General features: G+C 40.0%; 1 long non-coding RNA gene across 2 annotated transcripts in view; it reads left to right on the top strand.

The window, feature by feature from the left end:
- LOC132398912 (uncharacterized) overlaps positions 1–14,626 on the top strand; it is a 62,829-nt gene extending 48,203 nt beyond the window's left edge. The window contains exons 1-2 of one of the 2 annotated variants that reach the window (XR_009513842.1): positions 6,977–7,339; positions 9,786–14,626. This is a non-coding gene — a long non-coding RNA (uncharacterized LOC132398912). Of the gene's footprint in view, positions 1–6,976; positions 7,340–9,785 lie in introns of those variants that run through there. The other variant, XR_009513843.1, reaches the window with a different exon arrangement.
- Positions 14,627–16,553: the final 1,927 nt, after the last annotated feature.

Genomic DNA, 16,553 nt, shown 5'->3' on the forward strand with positions numbered 1-16,553 from the left:
CATTGCTGCTCTGCTGTCATCCCTGCCACCTTCTCCTTGCAATTTACTTCGGCCAACTCCTCACCTGTACCACTTTTTCCTTTACTGCACTGAAATAATGCTACGTCAGACCTTGCTTTCTCCCTATCAAGTTTCAAATTGAACTCAATCATATTGTGAACACTGGCTCTTAAGGGTATTTTCACCTTAAGCTCCCTAATTGCCTCCGGTTCATTGCCTAACACCCAATCCAGTGTAGCTGGTCTACTAGTAGGCTCAACAACAAACTGTTCTAAAAAGGCCATCTCATAGGCATTCAACAAACTCACTCTCTTGAGATCCATTACCAACCTAATTTTCCCAATTGACCTGCATGTTGAAATTCCCATGACTATCCTAACATTGCCCTTTTGACATGCCTTTTCTATTTCCTATTGTAATCTATGGTCCACATCCCAGCTGCCATTGGGAGGCCTGTATATACCTGTCATCAGGGGCCATTTACCCTTGCAGCTTCTTAACTCAACCCTCAAGGATTCAACATCTTCTGATCCTATGTCACATCTTTCTACAGTTTTGATGCCATTCTTTACCAGCAGAGCCACGCCACCCCTCTGCTGACCTTCCTATCCCTCCGATACAACATATAACCTTAGACATTCAGCTCCCAACTACAACCATCCTTCAGCCCAATTCAGTGATGCCCACAACGTCATACCTGACAAACTGTAATAGTGCAGCAAGATCATCCACCTTATTTCTTATACTCTGTGCATTGAGATATAACACTTTGAGTACTGTATTTGTTACCCTTTTTGACTCTGCATTCCTAATGCACTGATAGACACCCTGCTGGCTGCAACTTTGTCCTATCATCTGCCTGCCCTTCCTGACAGTCTGACTGCACACTATCTTTGTTCTTTTACTATCCATCCTATCCTGAGTCCCTTCACTCTGGTTCCCACCACCCTGCCAAATTAGATTAAACCCTCTCCAACAGTTCTAACAAACCTGCTTGCAACACGTCACTTTATCCCAGACCATCAGACAAAACCTTGAGCCAACGCTTTCATTTCGATGTCTAGATGACCGACATGTAGCTCCTCCAGTACTTTAACTCTGGATGGTACAACACCTCTCGACTCCCAGTGGTAAGTTCATCCCAGCACTGGTAAAAATGGGGGATATGGAGTTTCTGCTGCACATTCTAGCCATTTTGAATGACCATGTAGACCTGAGAGAGCGTGGGGTCTTTTCCATTTTCCCTTTGCATCATCTCTGTTGGTAATTTCCACTTTTGGAAATTTTACAGGTATTTCCTTTATCAAGGGTAAACAGCATTTCCATGATTAGTTGTCCTCTTGAATTTGATCTTACAATTGTGTTTGTCAAGAAACAGAGCCCATCTCTGCATTTGAGCTGCTGCCATTAGTGAAACAACATTCTGTGGACTGAAAAAGGACAATAGTGGTTGATGATCAGCATCAAGGGTAAACTTTCTCACATACAAGTACTCATTGAAAAGTTTTATACTGCAAACCAGACTCAAGCTTCTTTGTTAATTTGTGCGTAATTTTTCTTTGCTACAGTAAGTGAACATGATGTTAAAGCTATGGGATGTTCACTTCCATCACTCATAACATGTGGCATGACTGCACCTATTCAATAGCAGACCATTACAGGCAAGTTTCATTGGTTGATGTGAGTTATAATGTGTCAGTATAGTGTCTGATGTCACCATTTCCCTTACCTTTTGAAAAGCCACTTCACGCTGCTTTGTTCATTGTCATTTCTTACTGATCTGTAGTAATGACTTCAAGGGTGGAGCACAGTAGCCAGGTTTGGCATGAGCCTGTTACAGTAATTGACAAATCTTAAACTTTGCCACATCCTTAGTTTTGGGCATCTACCATTGCTTGAAATTTCTCGAAACACTTGTGTAAATTTTGCACATCAATGGTGTGAACACATTAAGTGATGGATGGTATAAAGAATTCACATTTGCTGCATTGTACTCTGAGACCGTAATCCTCTAATCTTTTTAACACTGTCTTGACACTTTGGAGGTGTTCCTCACCAGCAATAATGATGTCATCCAGGTAAAACCGAGTGCCTTGTACTACACGGTTCTGCCAGGGTGCAGGTCCAGATGGTACTGTAGAAATGATCCTATTATAGCAGTAACACCTTTTGCGAGTATTTATGATGAGAAACATTTTGGACTCTTCATCCATCTCCATCTGTAGGTAACTCCACTTTACTGAATTGTTGCCCTCCAAAGGCTTGCAAAGGTATCCTGTATCCTGTGCAGAGGGTTTTGCTTTACTTTCATTACTGAGTTGACAGTGACCTTAAAAGCACCACAGTTTCTGACAGAATCATTCTCCTTGACAGCTGAGACCACTGGTGTTGCCCATGGCTCCACGTAACCTTGGAAAGGATTCCTTCAGACACCATGCTATCTAGCTCACTGGCTACTTTATCATGGATGGCTTTAGGAACTGGACAGGCTTAGTAAAGCTTCTGTGTGGCGTTTTCACTTAACATTATTTTACCTTTGATAAGTTTTAGTTTTCCAATGCCATCCTTGCTGTGGCATTGTCCAGTACCTTCCTTAATTCACTTTCAGTTGACACTATTGCAGGGCATGTGGCATGCAAATGGTGGATGGATGTTCAATCAATTTCAAGCAATTTGTAGTTGTCTCAGCCACTCATGTCCCCACAGTCCTGGACCTCTGGTTTTACCAATGTGGCTTGTTGTATTTCTCTGTTACAAATGTCATTCCCACGGGAGTTATCTTTTCTCCAATATAAGTTCTTAGTTGCATATCTGCGAGCTTCCATTCAGTATCTTTGAAATGCCATTCAAATTTATTTTGTGTAATGACTGAAACAGCCAAACCAATGTCCAATTTCATTTTAATGAATTTGCCGTTCACTTCTGATGTAAGCCATACTGCTTGTCTTTTGTAAGTTTCACATATCTCAAAGCTAATCAGTCTTGTGTCACTTTCATCGTTATTCCATTTTTCATCAACAGCATGCAGATTAGTGCTTTTTTAAAAAATGCAACTTGACTTTTTTTTTATCTTTGTCTCTATCTTGTGCAGCCAATTTATTTTTGTCTGCCCGACATGCTGTTTGTATGTGTCCTAGTTTGTTTCATTTTTTGCAAGTTTCCCTTTTAAACCTGCTTCAACGGTAATCCAATTTGTTCAGCTAGGCAGGTTTCTGCTCAGGCATTGCAATTTAGTTCATGCTCACTTTCATTCCTGACGGCAACTCCGTTGCGTTTCTGCTTGTTTCCATTGATACAGTGATTTCAATAGCTCTTTTAAATTTGAATTGTGCTTCAGTTAGGATCCATTTTTGAATGCTTTCTTGTAGATTCCACAAACTAAACAATCTCTCAGTACATCATTAAGCCCTTCACTGAACTCACAATGCTTGGACAGCTACGTAAACTGAAATAGACTTCTCTTCCTTTTGATTCTGCTTATAAAACCTGAAGCATTCTGCAATCAGCAATAGTTTTGGTTCTCAATGTTCCTGCATTACGTTTGCAATATTTTCAAAGCTCTTTTCGGCTGATTTGATTGGAGCAATTAAGCTTTTAAGCAAACTGCATGCCTTTCCACCTATTACACTCAGTAACACTGGCACTTGATTTTCATTGGCTTTTTCATTTGCTTCAGAATACTGCTCAATTAATTCAGTATATAAGCCGACTGGTGGTGTAGTGTCATCCACACGGGACTTCGAGGTAAGTGGTCCTGGGTTCAAATCCATCTGGCCCCTTGCACCATTTATATCAGTGCTGGGTTGAGCATCAAGCTGGCAACTTGACCTGGTTAAAAACAGACAATGCTAAAGAAATGGCAAGGTAACTGGCCGATGAGCACAAAGTGCAAAGAGGGATAACACGTTTCAGTGTACATCACCCAGTTACCTGTTGTGCAATCCAACATGTCTATCTCTCTGATATATCCAACCATTTCGGCTTATTTATTTGTTTGTTTGTTTGTTTGTTTATTTATTTATTGTGTTGTTGTTGTTGTTGTTGTTATTATTATTATTATCATCATCATCATCATCATCATCATCATCATCATCATCATCATCATCATCATCATCATCATCATCATTATCATTATCACCCTGTACTCACTGTTTATGAACCAGTGAATATTGTCCATTTTCCGTCTTATTTTTTAACTTGGCTCTGTACCCTTCTGAAGAATCATATGCTGTGCTTTTAAAAAAAACCTCAAATGTCAGTCTCCTCTTTTGAAGAAAATACGTGCTGCACTTCAACAGATGGGAAGTAATCTTGAGTTAAATTTAAAATTTGCTCATTGACACTGTTATGTTTTGTAACTCCAAAATGTAATCAAATGAAATCATGGGAGCCTGGGAAAACATGTCTACTTCATTTTATTTTAGTGAGTCACTCCCTTTGACATGGTGGAGTCATGATGTGTGTTATTCATGGACTTCTCTAAACAATTATTAAAACAAGTAAAGAATGCTTAATTCAACAATATTGTTACAATATTATTGAAATATTATATACCCTACACTCTTCTTCTACGCTGTGGCTAAATGGATGTGGTGGAACTCACACAAGAGAAGAAAAAGTGTGGAATGAATGATGAACGGAGGGCCCAATGTTGAAGTCAAATATTTTCTCTGTAAGCCAAGATTTTATGTGCCTGTATCGCTTTCTCTTTTTCTGTTTCCTCTTTCTGTTTCTAACACTGCTCTTTGGGAAATGTAAATGGGAAAAGCAGAGTACTTTTTATAAAATTACCAGAGAAAAAATTTTGAATTCTTAAATGAAAACACTTGGAATGCTGACTGTTCATAAGGTTTAACTTGTGTTGAGTGTGAGGTTTTTACTGTCTGGTCAAAAAACTATCAGATAGTTCTTTGAATTTATGCTGTGCTTTGTTAGAAATATATTGGCAGCACAGTAGTGTAAGTTTAGAGTGGGAAAAGGATGGAGAATTAAAGTGACAGCAGTTCAAAGCTTAGCTTTATGTTTGATTGAATGGGTGTCTCCCAGTGTCCAGGAGAAAACATCATGAGTTGTTAAAAACAAGTTAACAGAAATACTGTCTGTTAATAATGTCTCATCTGCAATGGATAATGCAGAAATAATGAGAAATAATGTCTCATCTGCAATGGATAATGCAGAAATAATGAGAAATAATGTCTCATCTGCAATGGATGCATGGGTTTGGATGATGAGAAGGGAGGTGGCAAAAGGTCATGTAATCCATGGTTATAAGGGAAGGTTTTGCAAAGAGGATCGATGATGCAGACATCGACCCAAATGTTTTTTCTGAATGTTGACTGGGGAGGAGAGGAGGAGCTAAGTGGTATTATGTTAAATCTGCCAAAGATTCTGGAAGGTTATTCATTGAATATGAACGATAGTGGAGAGTCGGGACAAAGGGAATTCTCTCCTGATTCTGTTCCAGAAGAGATGGAACTGTGGTCAATAATTGAGGCGAATCTATAGCTGAGGAGAAATGAAGAGATATCAGATGTATGGTATTGAATACGTTATCATCTGAAGAGAAACAAGACAGTTGATTCAGTGGAGAAAGGAATAAGCTCCTTATTGAAAGCAGAGTATGAGGAAATGTGAAAGTGATTAATGAGAATCAGCTGTCTTGAAGTAAGTGCTGGTCTCTAATGTAACCCTTTAAATAGCAATGGACAAGTCAACAAGAAAAGGGTAGAGAAAGAACAGATAAAATTGAGAGGAGAATAGGGATGGGCATAGTAAGTGATGAAATAAGGGCATAATTTGAAATGCTGGTGTTTCACATATTGTTCATTGCTTCCTAAGGAAGTAGGGTTCTTACTTCCAGGCCAGACAATGTTCTGATGCATCCTTGTCTGACAGCAACTAGCTAATGAAAAACTCTTTGAACTGGAGCCTTTTATAACTTGAAACAAAGTTATAACCCACCAAATATTTGGAAAGTATTATAAATCAACAAAATAGATCTACAAACTACTGGCATATACAATAAGTTGATACAGTAACTTCCAGTGAGGCAGTGCTTGTGGGTGGTTCTTTGTACATTGCACATTGACAATATCTAGCTTCTCTGCTTTTTCTGATTCTTGGCTTTGCAAATGGTTTGCCCTTGCCAGTCTGATGTCCTACATGATTAGTTCTACAAACATGTGCATGCACTACAGATATTCTCTTGGCACTCTAAATACATTTTGTCCAAAGTGAGTGAGGTAACAGCCCCAATTTATTGCCTCCTTTGTTTAATAACACTTCATTATATTACTTCTACTAGTTCATAAGCCCTGCCCTACACATTTCTGCAAATTTTGTAAATTGCAGCTTTTCCAGTACCAGTATCCCAGGGAATGGACATGCCATTAACACTTATGCAGATTGTGCAGTATGAGAATTTGGAACATTTTAATGGCTTGAGCAATTCTAGATTCCGCACTAGGAGCACCTGGAATAAATTTTAATGGCTCATTTCCTATAGTGGATTTAAGCTGAAGGACATTAACCATTAATATTTATTAAAATGACATTGAAGATAGAGTTGAACATTATCATTTTAAGTTTAGACGCTATAAGAAAACAATAAATCTGCTTATATACGCCCAACATACAAAAGAAATATTATGGAGATGGGTGGCACACTGATTATAATGATGTAGTGGTACGAAGTCAAATCCTGCCAATGCATCTGGGAGTTTACATTCATTTAATTAAATAAATCTGGAATAAAGTATTATGCCTTGGAATTGGATTGCAGAACTCTGTCTTTATGGTCTAGGCAATATTCATTAGCATGTGCCAAATATTTGGCATTTAGGGTAACCACTGATTGACATCACCTCTCATGGAATGCTTGTTTGGAGTGCTGACAGCTGAAATTGCACACATTTCAGAATACTTGTTGGCTTTTCATGGAGAACCATGTTTTTATAGTATTATATTCAATGCAGCCATCTCATCCACTTGACCCTTCTGTAGTCTATTACAGAGTTCTCAGGCCATTGTTCCAGATGCACAAAACTGCTGTGAGGTGAGATACTCCGCTGGTACTGCCATTTCTGACCTTAGAAATGTAGAATGCTGCACAGAAATGGCCTGGGACTACAACAGAAGAATGCTACAGTTCTGCAGACCCACCACAAGAGAATGATCAGAAACGCATTAGCTCTGATTCTTTGTGTTGCAATGGACGTCTGAAGGCTAAGGGCAGTTGTGATGGAGATCTGTAACTAATCCAGATATGCATTATAACCTGGACATTCAGCCTATAAAAGCCAGCATCAAACTGAGCCTCCTTGCATTTGGACTATTCCAGGTAATCTTAGCCTTTTTTCCCATTTTGTTGTACACCACAGAGTCCTTAAGGTTGTTATAGTCAGAGGGTGGTAATGGGGGCAAGCTGCAACTACCTATTAAATGCTCCCAATGGCGTGTGCCTCAAATAGCCTTTGACAACCAAGTCCAGCTCCTGGCCTTCATGCATGGCTTAGCTACTAAGCCCGGTGGAACTGTTTCTATTGACAGGGGAAGAGGCAAAGGCAGGATACTGGCACGTTAAAACCACTCACTTTGGGCAGATAGGGGCTTGTCAGCCGTGGTTGCCAGCTCATCCAGGAGAAGGAAAACTCTGATCTCAAACCTCTGCTGACTTGCGGCTATACCCACTCATGGGGAAGGCTTCGGGAGTAAATCCTAAAGGGAAAATACAGAGTAGGAGTCCCTAAGACAGTCCTACATTGAGTTCAATACTGACTGGCAACTCCTGTGACGCTCTTGGTACCAAACTGTATCTGTCTCTGCCGTTCCTTTGGGTTCATCAGATGCGTGCAGAGGGGGAGCTTGCTACATGGGCAACAGCTTGCTCTCCATATTGGACTGTTCTGATTTGTGTATCTAGACAGTTAGGATGCAATATCCATGGTCAGCTCTGACCAATGGAGGCCCTCACTTGTACATTATGTCACTAGGAAGTTGGTTCTCTTTTCATGAAAAAAGGGAATATTGTCTCCTCTTTCTCAAGCAGAGACCATTAAGTTAGTAGACACATGAACTTGTGAGGTTTGAAGTCTCAGGCAACGATAGGCTGCCTTTGTTTCGTACTAATGTCCTTCTACAGAGCCCAGAGGATAACCAAAACCACAAGAATAATCACTTTATGAACATACAGCTAGCTTGCATTCAACAATGAGAAAAAAAATCACCTGGTTGCACTCTACAGAGAAGGCTGTATCTTGGGGGAATTAGATTTTTTCCATCTTTTCCTTGCTTCAGTTTAATGTCCGTAATCTAGCTCACAGTCTTTATATCAAGTGGCACAGTGACACCAGCACAAACTGCCATCAGGTGCCATCTGCATCTCTCTAGAGACACCTGACAGCACTTGCCAGAGAGGACTGGACGATTAGTTGACATCTGGTTCATGCTGTCAAATTCTCTACCATTAGAGAGACAACATTTTGCCTTAGCCTCTCTGGTGGGAGGACAAAAATGGGGAGGAGAATTGGTGGAGGTGGTGAAAAAGGTGGTGGAACACTTGTCAGAGCAGGAACTTCTCGGCAGATCAGCTATCTCTGGTTCCCCAGAGATTTTGTTAAGGACCAACTCTCATACATTCCACATGCAGGCAGTGATGCTGGTTTATTCTCACTGGAATTAAATAGCTAATATCCCATGTCAAAATATTGCAGTCTGACCCACTCTCTCACAGCAGTAAACAATTCAGTAAACTCTCACCTCTGAATCTGCAAAAATCTTCTATAATACTGATAACAGTATGGTACTGTATAAGCATTTTGCATATTCAGAGGTGATAGTAAACAATGCCTACTGCATTGTTTAATGTTGTCCAACTTCCACTGAGGCACAGATGGATCGTGTCAATGATGGAACGATGATGTTCTCACTTTGTAAAGGATCCTCTCCCTAAAACAGCCAATTACTCCTGATAGCTCTGAGATAATGAAAGTCTCGGTGTTCCGCAGAGCAGGGCTCGCACCTAGTACTGAAATACTATTCACAAAGTAGCCAGTTTTTGCATCAATGATGCCTGGAAATCTTTAAAGCAGCAGTCTCTTGATTAATATAGCAGAGTTATCACCTTTGCTGCAGTGCCCTTGATTTGCGATTGGGGTGAAGCGGGAACATCTTATCTGAGTGACCTAGCATGATTACATGGCCAGCTGTATTTTTTAATCTCTATATCACCATTTTGTTTCCATGTGACCAAAGGTGTTTTTCAAAAATGTGAAGGTAGTTGACCCTGAGACAATAAAAGACGGAGGAAATTCAGTTGATTGAAGGGCAATTGACTGACAATGAGTAATTAGCTCAGTAGGGAATTCTCTCTAATGACTCAGTGATGTATGTAACTTTGTGCTAATAATTGACTTTGGTAAAATTCCTTTATTCAGTAGACTTGACCTGGTCAGAATCAAGTAGACTTGACCTGCTGCCTGTGGCCTCCGCCTTATTTAGACCTGGTGTGGGGGCTGTCCTCAGCCGTGAGTAGGTCTCAGATGATGGAATGCTGAGACATCATCCCAGTATGCCAAAGAGCCTTTAACAGGAGACAAAGCTGTCAAAGATTTTCAATAGTTTTTTGACATTCATAAACTTTTAAACATTATTAAAATAATAATATAAAAGCAGATGTATTTAAAATATTAAAAAATAAAAGCTCCATAAAGTGATATGAAAAAATAAATTAAAAATAAAATACATTAAAAATAAATGACAAGTAACCTTTTTCTTCTTATCTGCAGGCTGGGAATCCCTATTCAACTGAAGTGTCTCCAATTTGACTTCAGATCTATCTCGTTTAGGATTGGAGTGGCTGAATCCTTAGCATAATAGTGGGAAATCCCAGTACAGCTGGGCTCTGTTGCTACAATACACCTGGAGTCCAGACAGATCGACCAGTGCCAACATGATTCAGCCCAGTGATACAAGTCAGTGCCAAATATTTGTTGGCACTATTATAAGGAGCGGTGATAATAAAATCCTCAACCAACAGGACATCGTCAGATATCCTTGCTGTAGATTTTCCAAATCTAGGGTTATGAGTGCAAACTACATATGCATTATTATGTGTAAAAGGTCAGAAGATCTACAGTAACTAGTGAGGAAGGGTGCCTTTTCATTAAAACTTTTCTACACCCTGCCGAGGAATCATTTACAGTGCTTTTCTGTGGTTGAGCATGAACTGGAAGAATAGTGACAAGATGTGCATCCTCTATAATCTGATTGAATATCTTGCACCACCCATCAGATTGCTTTGATAGCCTCTGTACTCTACCTTTCCATCAGAATGGCTTCAACTCTGCATCTCCGAGCTTACACGTGAATTTCCAAAGAGGTCTCAACAGCAGGTCTAGCCTGAAGAACCCAGTTCTTCCTTGCAGTATGAAGAATTTACCCCTGAAAAAAATAATAGGGCAGGAAGAAACGTTGTAGGGAATGAGAAAAATATGTGTATCTGGTATAAACAACTGGTAGAATGGACAGTGCCTTTTTCACGTTAGAAACTTGAACCAATTACTGAGGGCTGACAAGTGTGTGGCATTAAGCTACTAATGATTACAATTTGTACATTAAGAATTTAAAAGCAGTGTAGCATCATTAAAATGCCCACTAACTATTTCCTCACTACTGTGTCTGAGCTGCATCCATTTGAGTAGCTGTAGGCTGCTGTGCAGTGGAAATTTAATGTTCCTTTTTAACTGTTAGTAAATTTCTAGAGTCATAAAGTCACAGAGCAACAGAGGCTCTTTGGCCCAGGGAATCCATGCTAACCATGATAGTGCCAATGTCCTATGTTTAACCCATATACCTCCTAGCTTCTCCCCTCAAGTCAAGTCACTTTTATTGCCATTTCAACCATAACTGCTGGTACAGTACATAGTAAAAATGAGACCACGTTTTTTCAGGACCATGGTGTTACATTACAAAAACTAGACTGAACTATGTAAAAAAACAACACAGAAAAAACTACACTAGACTACAGACCTACTCAGGACTGCATAAAGTGCACAAAACAGTACAGGCATTACAATAAATAATAAACAGGACAATAGGGCACTAAGGTGTCAGTCCAGACTCTGGGTATTGAGGAGTCTAATAGCTTGGGGGAAGAAACTGTTACATAGTCTGGTTGTGAGAGCCCGACCACTTATCCCGACTACTCCATATACTTATCTAAGTGTTTCGTCAATGATACAATTGTAATAAACACTTCCTCTATCAGCTTCTCCCATATACTCACCACTCACAGGTCTGTTTTAAACCTTCTCCCTCTCACCCCGAATTAATGCCCCTCACTTTAAACTGCCCTACCCTCATTTACTTATCTATACCCTCATAATTTTTTTTATTCCGATCACTTGGCATATAAACAGAGGCTAAAGAGCAAGGCTCCAGAGATTAGGATGACAAAGAAGTGATCATGGGAGGAAGAGGAGCAGCTACGGGATTGCTTCAAATTGGTGGACTGGGCCGAGTTCAAAGACTTGTCTGTGGATCGGAATGAACACAAAATGGTTGTCATGAATTTTATTAAAACAGTTGTAGATGAATTTGTCCACACAAAATCGTTCAGTATTCCCCAAACAGAAGCCCTGGATGAACCATGGGGTCTGCAATCTTCAAGCGGCATTCAGGAGGCAAACCCATTAAAGCCATCTGATCCACATTGGGGACCTGGCTAAGTCTCAATGACCTTTGCTAATCTTTAACTATTCACTTTGGCAGCCTGAGGTACCCACCTGCTTCAAGCAGACTTCACTTATACCTAAGAAGAACATGGAGATCTGCCTCAGTGACTGTTGTCAAATAGCACTTAGATCCACAGTGATAAAGTCTTTTGAGAGGTTGATGATGAAACATATCAATTCCTGCATGAAAAATGACTTGGATCCGCTCCGATTTGACTACTGGAGCAACAGTTTGGGTCAACTAAAGTATCTGATGCTCCTGATATGGTTTCCTCTCCATTGGTGAGATCCAGTGTGGATTGGGGGACTTCTTAGTCAAACACCTTTGCTCCATCTGAAAAGAGCAGGATTCCCTGGTGGCATTTTGACACCAATCCCCATTCCCATTCTTCTATTCCTTCGATGTGGCCACTCTCAAGTTGATGACATTAACATTGATTAATCCATCTTCCACTAACTTTTACCTCTCTCCCTTCCCTCTTCTTCAAATGCCCATTTTGGCCCCCTATTACCTTTTCTCTTCACTACCTATCCCTGGTGCTTTTCCTCCTTTCCTTTTCCCCTTTGACTCCTCTCCTCTCCTATCAGATTCTTCCTTCTCCAGCCCTTTACCTTTTCTGACTATTGCCTCCAAGCTTCTTATTTCATCCACTTCATCCATCCAAATGGCGTTATCTATCACCTTCTAGCCTGAAATCCTTCCCTTCTCCACACCATCCCATTCTGGCTTCTTTCCCCTTCCTTTCTGGTCCTGAAGAAGGGTCTCAGCCTGAAACACTGACTGTTTAATCATTTCCACAGATGATGCCTGACCTGCAGAGTTCCTCCAGCTTTTTGTGTGTGTTGCTCAAGAATCTGAAGGAACTATTCTGAACGAACTTGATAACTGGTACCTGGAGCAGGAGGCAGATAGTAATCATCATTATGATTATAGTTTAAAAAATGGTTTTAACAGGAGAATAACAATAGTAGTGAGTCAAGATAAATATGATACTTAAGAAGGGAAATATTTTAGGAATAAATAACAGAAGCTTTCCAAGAGCCAGCAGGCAATCTATACTGATAGACAATACTGATCTGCATGTAAAATGCTGATGTGAAATATTCACCTATGGCAGAAAAAAGGATAAATTACTTCATTTGCATAAGTTGAATGATCATTGAATCCAAGTCCAAGTTCCTTGGCTTTTGAAACAGCCTGTTGCATAGAACACCAGTGTCAGTTTAGGCTATGGGCTCGAAGAATTCCAATACTTCTTAAATCTTAAAGTGTCAGATGCTATTGAGTTAGTCATACATAGTCTTGCCTTTGATCACTGCAGATCCTATAAAGGAAATGGAGTAAAGTTGGCTGCAGTCCATTCTGTGCTGAAGTTTGGAGTGGCCTGGGGGTAATGGAGAGGGTAGACATTGGAAGGGGGTTTAAGGCAAGGACTGTCTAGAGCTTATCAACAACATATGACCATAAGACATAGCAGCAGAGTTAGGCCATCTGCCCATCAAGTTTGCTCGGCCATTCAATCATAGCTGATCCTTTTATTTTCTCCTTCTCAACCCCAGTTCCTGGCCTTCTCCCCGTAACCTTTGATGCCATGTCCAATCAAGAAACTATCAATCTCTGCCTTAAATACACCCAACAACCTGGCCTCCACAGCTGCATGTGGCAACAAATTCCACAAATTCACCACCCTTAGACTGAAGAAATTTCTCAGCATCTCTGTTTTGAAAGGGCGCCCCACTGTCCTGAGACTGTGCCCTCTTGTCCAAGACTCTCCCACCATGCGAAACATCCTTTCCACATCTACTCTGTCTAGGCCTTTCAACATTCAAAAGGTTTCAATGAGATCCCCCCTCATCCTTCTGAATTCCAGTGAGTACAGACCCAGAGCCATCAAATATTCCTCTCCAATGCCAACACATCTTTTCCAAGATGAGTGGCCCAAAACTGCTCACACTACTCAAGGTGAGGTTTCACCAGTGCTTTATAAAACCTCAGCTTCACATCCCTGCTCTTGTGTTCTAGATCTCTTGAAATGAGTACTAAAATTACATTTACCTTTCTCGCCACTGACTCAACCTGCAAGTCTACCTTTAGGGTGTTCTGCACATGGACTCCCAAGTCCCTTTGCATCTCAGATTTTTGGATTTTCTCCCCATTTAGAAAATAGTCCACACATTTATTTCTACTGCCAAAGTGCATGGCCATGCATTTTCCAACATTATTTTTCATTTGCCACTTTCTTGCCCATTTTCCTACTTATCTGTCACAGACTGCCTCCTGGTTCCTTGTCCCCACTGAATGTAAGCAGGGACACACTGACTTGCAGATGTGCTCCAATTTTCTTCGGTACCATTTTGCTGAGTAGCTTATCTCTAAACAAATTCAAAACGTTTCTGTTGTTCTTTCCTCGGATGCCGGGGTGAATTTTCCAAACCAGTGTAATGCAGCACAGATGGATAATACTTAAGTTTGTCCCTTGCAGTTGGAAGAGATTTATGGACCATCTTCTAGCCTGAAAATTTGATGGAATTCTAAGGAGAATTTACACACAAGTGCTTGGGAAGAAAGACCTCTGAACTCCAGATTCTTGAGAGAGTGATGTAGATGGGAAGTAGAATATATTCCCCTGGTCTATTAACCACAGAGCATAGATTAAAATTCACCCAAAAGAAAGAAAAAGCATTTTCCAGTTAAACAATTTAATGTAGCTCATGAGTATAATAAAGGAAATTCTGGCAGCTAGCTTCAGCATATAATTAGAGGACTAATGATAGGCTTACTGTAGAAGTAAATCCTGAGTGTGCAATAATATTCCAAGTTGATGGCTTCAATCATATTGCAAACTGCATCATTTCTGTAACCTTCAAGGTAACAATAAAGCCCTTGACTCTGCTCAGTGTTTCCATAACATTCTGTAATATTCACAAGAGCTTGCATGTCCAATGTGTGTGCATTGATACCTTTTAACATTTTTAATGCTTGGTAGTTATAGGCTTGGAGTCTAATCATAAAATTAGTGCAAATTTCAACAGTGTTTTTGATAAAAGCAAGGGCGCTGGTTTCTTGGTTGCTGTGAATGTGGCGTGTGAAAATATGGTGGGAAAGCTGGTTTTCACAGGAAGAGCAGTGCTGCCTACTAAGTGGCAGCAGCTGGTCTCATTGATGTGCTGCTGTACATAAAAGAGAAGCATGTTTAAAAAATGTTTGTGACATTAAAATTGTTCTCTCTCCCTGTTTTATGAACATAACGTAGCAGTACTTTACAATTTTGGCTAATTATGAATGAAGACTAATCAGTGGCTCAGAATGAATTACAAGCATCGCCAGTAACAAAGGGCTCAGCCTTTGTCCTCAGGAGAAGGGCCTCCATGGCTGATGTCGTCTGGATTTTTGGTTACGTTGCACTTCCTTCTGAATCATTCGATGAGCGTAACTCTGGCAGCTTTAGATAATTTTGGGATCAAGTGTAGATCAATCATTTTTGTTAAACATTCTTAAATATACAGTGGAGGCTGTCTGCAAAAAGAAAATCTGCTGTAGGAACTCAACAGGTCAGGCAGTACCTGTGGAGGGAAATGGACAGCTAACATTTCAGGTCATGACCCTTCATCTGGACTGGACTTCTATGTTGCTTGAGTACTCATTGTAGAGTTAAGCCAGGTTAAAGAGAGGGACAGAAATATGGAAAGACTCAATGATTTTCTTTAGAGATTGGAAAGAACTTTAGAAAATTCTCTTCAGAGCTGTACTTAAATAGACAAAATTAATAGTTTGCTAGCTAATGTTTGCCTTTCTAGAAGAGCATGGCTTTGAGTACTTTGTTGTATTTGTATGAGGGCAGGGAAAAGTGTAATGAATTTTGGGATATAGCCTTATAATTGCATCTCATAATTGCATATTTTAAGAGAACCACATTGTCTTTTCTGCCTTGTGTGCATTTTCTAAGAGGTTAGCTGCTGATCTGCTCCTGTAAACAAAGCAACTGTTGCCGTGTCATTGCTTGTCAGAACTTGAGACTAAGGCACTTGTTGGGATTGAGTGGCCTTTTTCTTGGGCAGACCTTTGGGATAAAGGATGAGTCATCTCTGTTCCAGTTTTTGTGGGGAAATTGGCTAATTAAATATCACTCACACTCCCTCCACTGTTGCAAAAAGAAAGCAGAATCTTTTTTTTGATTGAGTCTTTTGAAGTAGAAGAGAAGATAGTCTAGGAAGTCTAGGAAGAATTCTGGAGTCAGGCACCAGTTAGGACAAATCATTGGTTCAATTAAGGAATGAAGGATAAAGAGAGGAAGCAATCATCAAAACTCAGATAAAGTAAAATCTAATCTAATAAAATCTAGAACCTGGAATGTAAACTTCGTTTCTTTTTCCATGGACTCAGCCTGATCTCCTGATGTCTAGTAATTTTTGTTTTTATTAAGTGAAGGGAATATAGCTGATTGAAGAATTTTAGACCGAGAGGGCTGATTTTAATTTATTAGCACATAGGGACCACATGGAATTGAAGAAGTGTTGGTGACATATGAGAAATGAACATGAGATAATGCTATACAGGTTGTACAAGCATAAAACTTATGTCCAAGACCCAGGTGCATCATCTGCTAAAAGGATCGATGCTAGATGTAATCTTGGAAGGTTGTCTAATACCTTTATATATTTTCCTGCCTGTAACTGGGATATATTGAATACAAATGATCAACAACAGCTGAATAAAAATGACAGACTATATGATTTTAAAATAGAAGTCTAAACTTATTTGCATGCATAGATTTGCACAGTTATTTTCGTTTAAGTCCACTTCGCAAAAGAAAAGCATCT

The sequence above is a fragment of the Hypanus sabinus genome, chromosome 9 (assembly GCF_030144855.1).
Source record: "Hypanus sabinus isolate sHypSab1 chromosome 9, sHypSab1.hap1, whole genome shotgun sequence".
Classification (NCBI taxonomy): domain Eukaryota; kingdom Metazoa; phylum Chordata; class Chondrichthyes; order Myliobatiformes; family Dasyatidae; genus Hypanus; species Hypanus sabinus.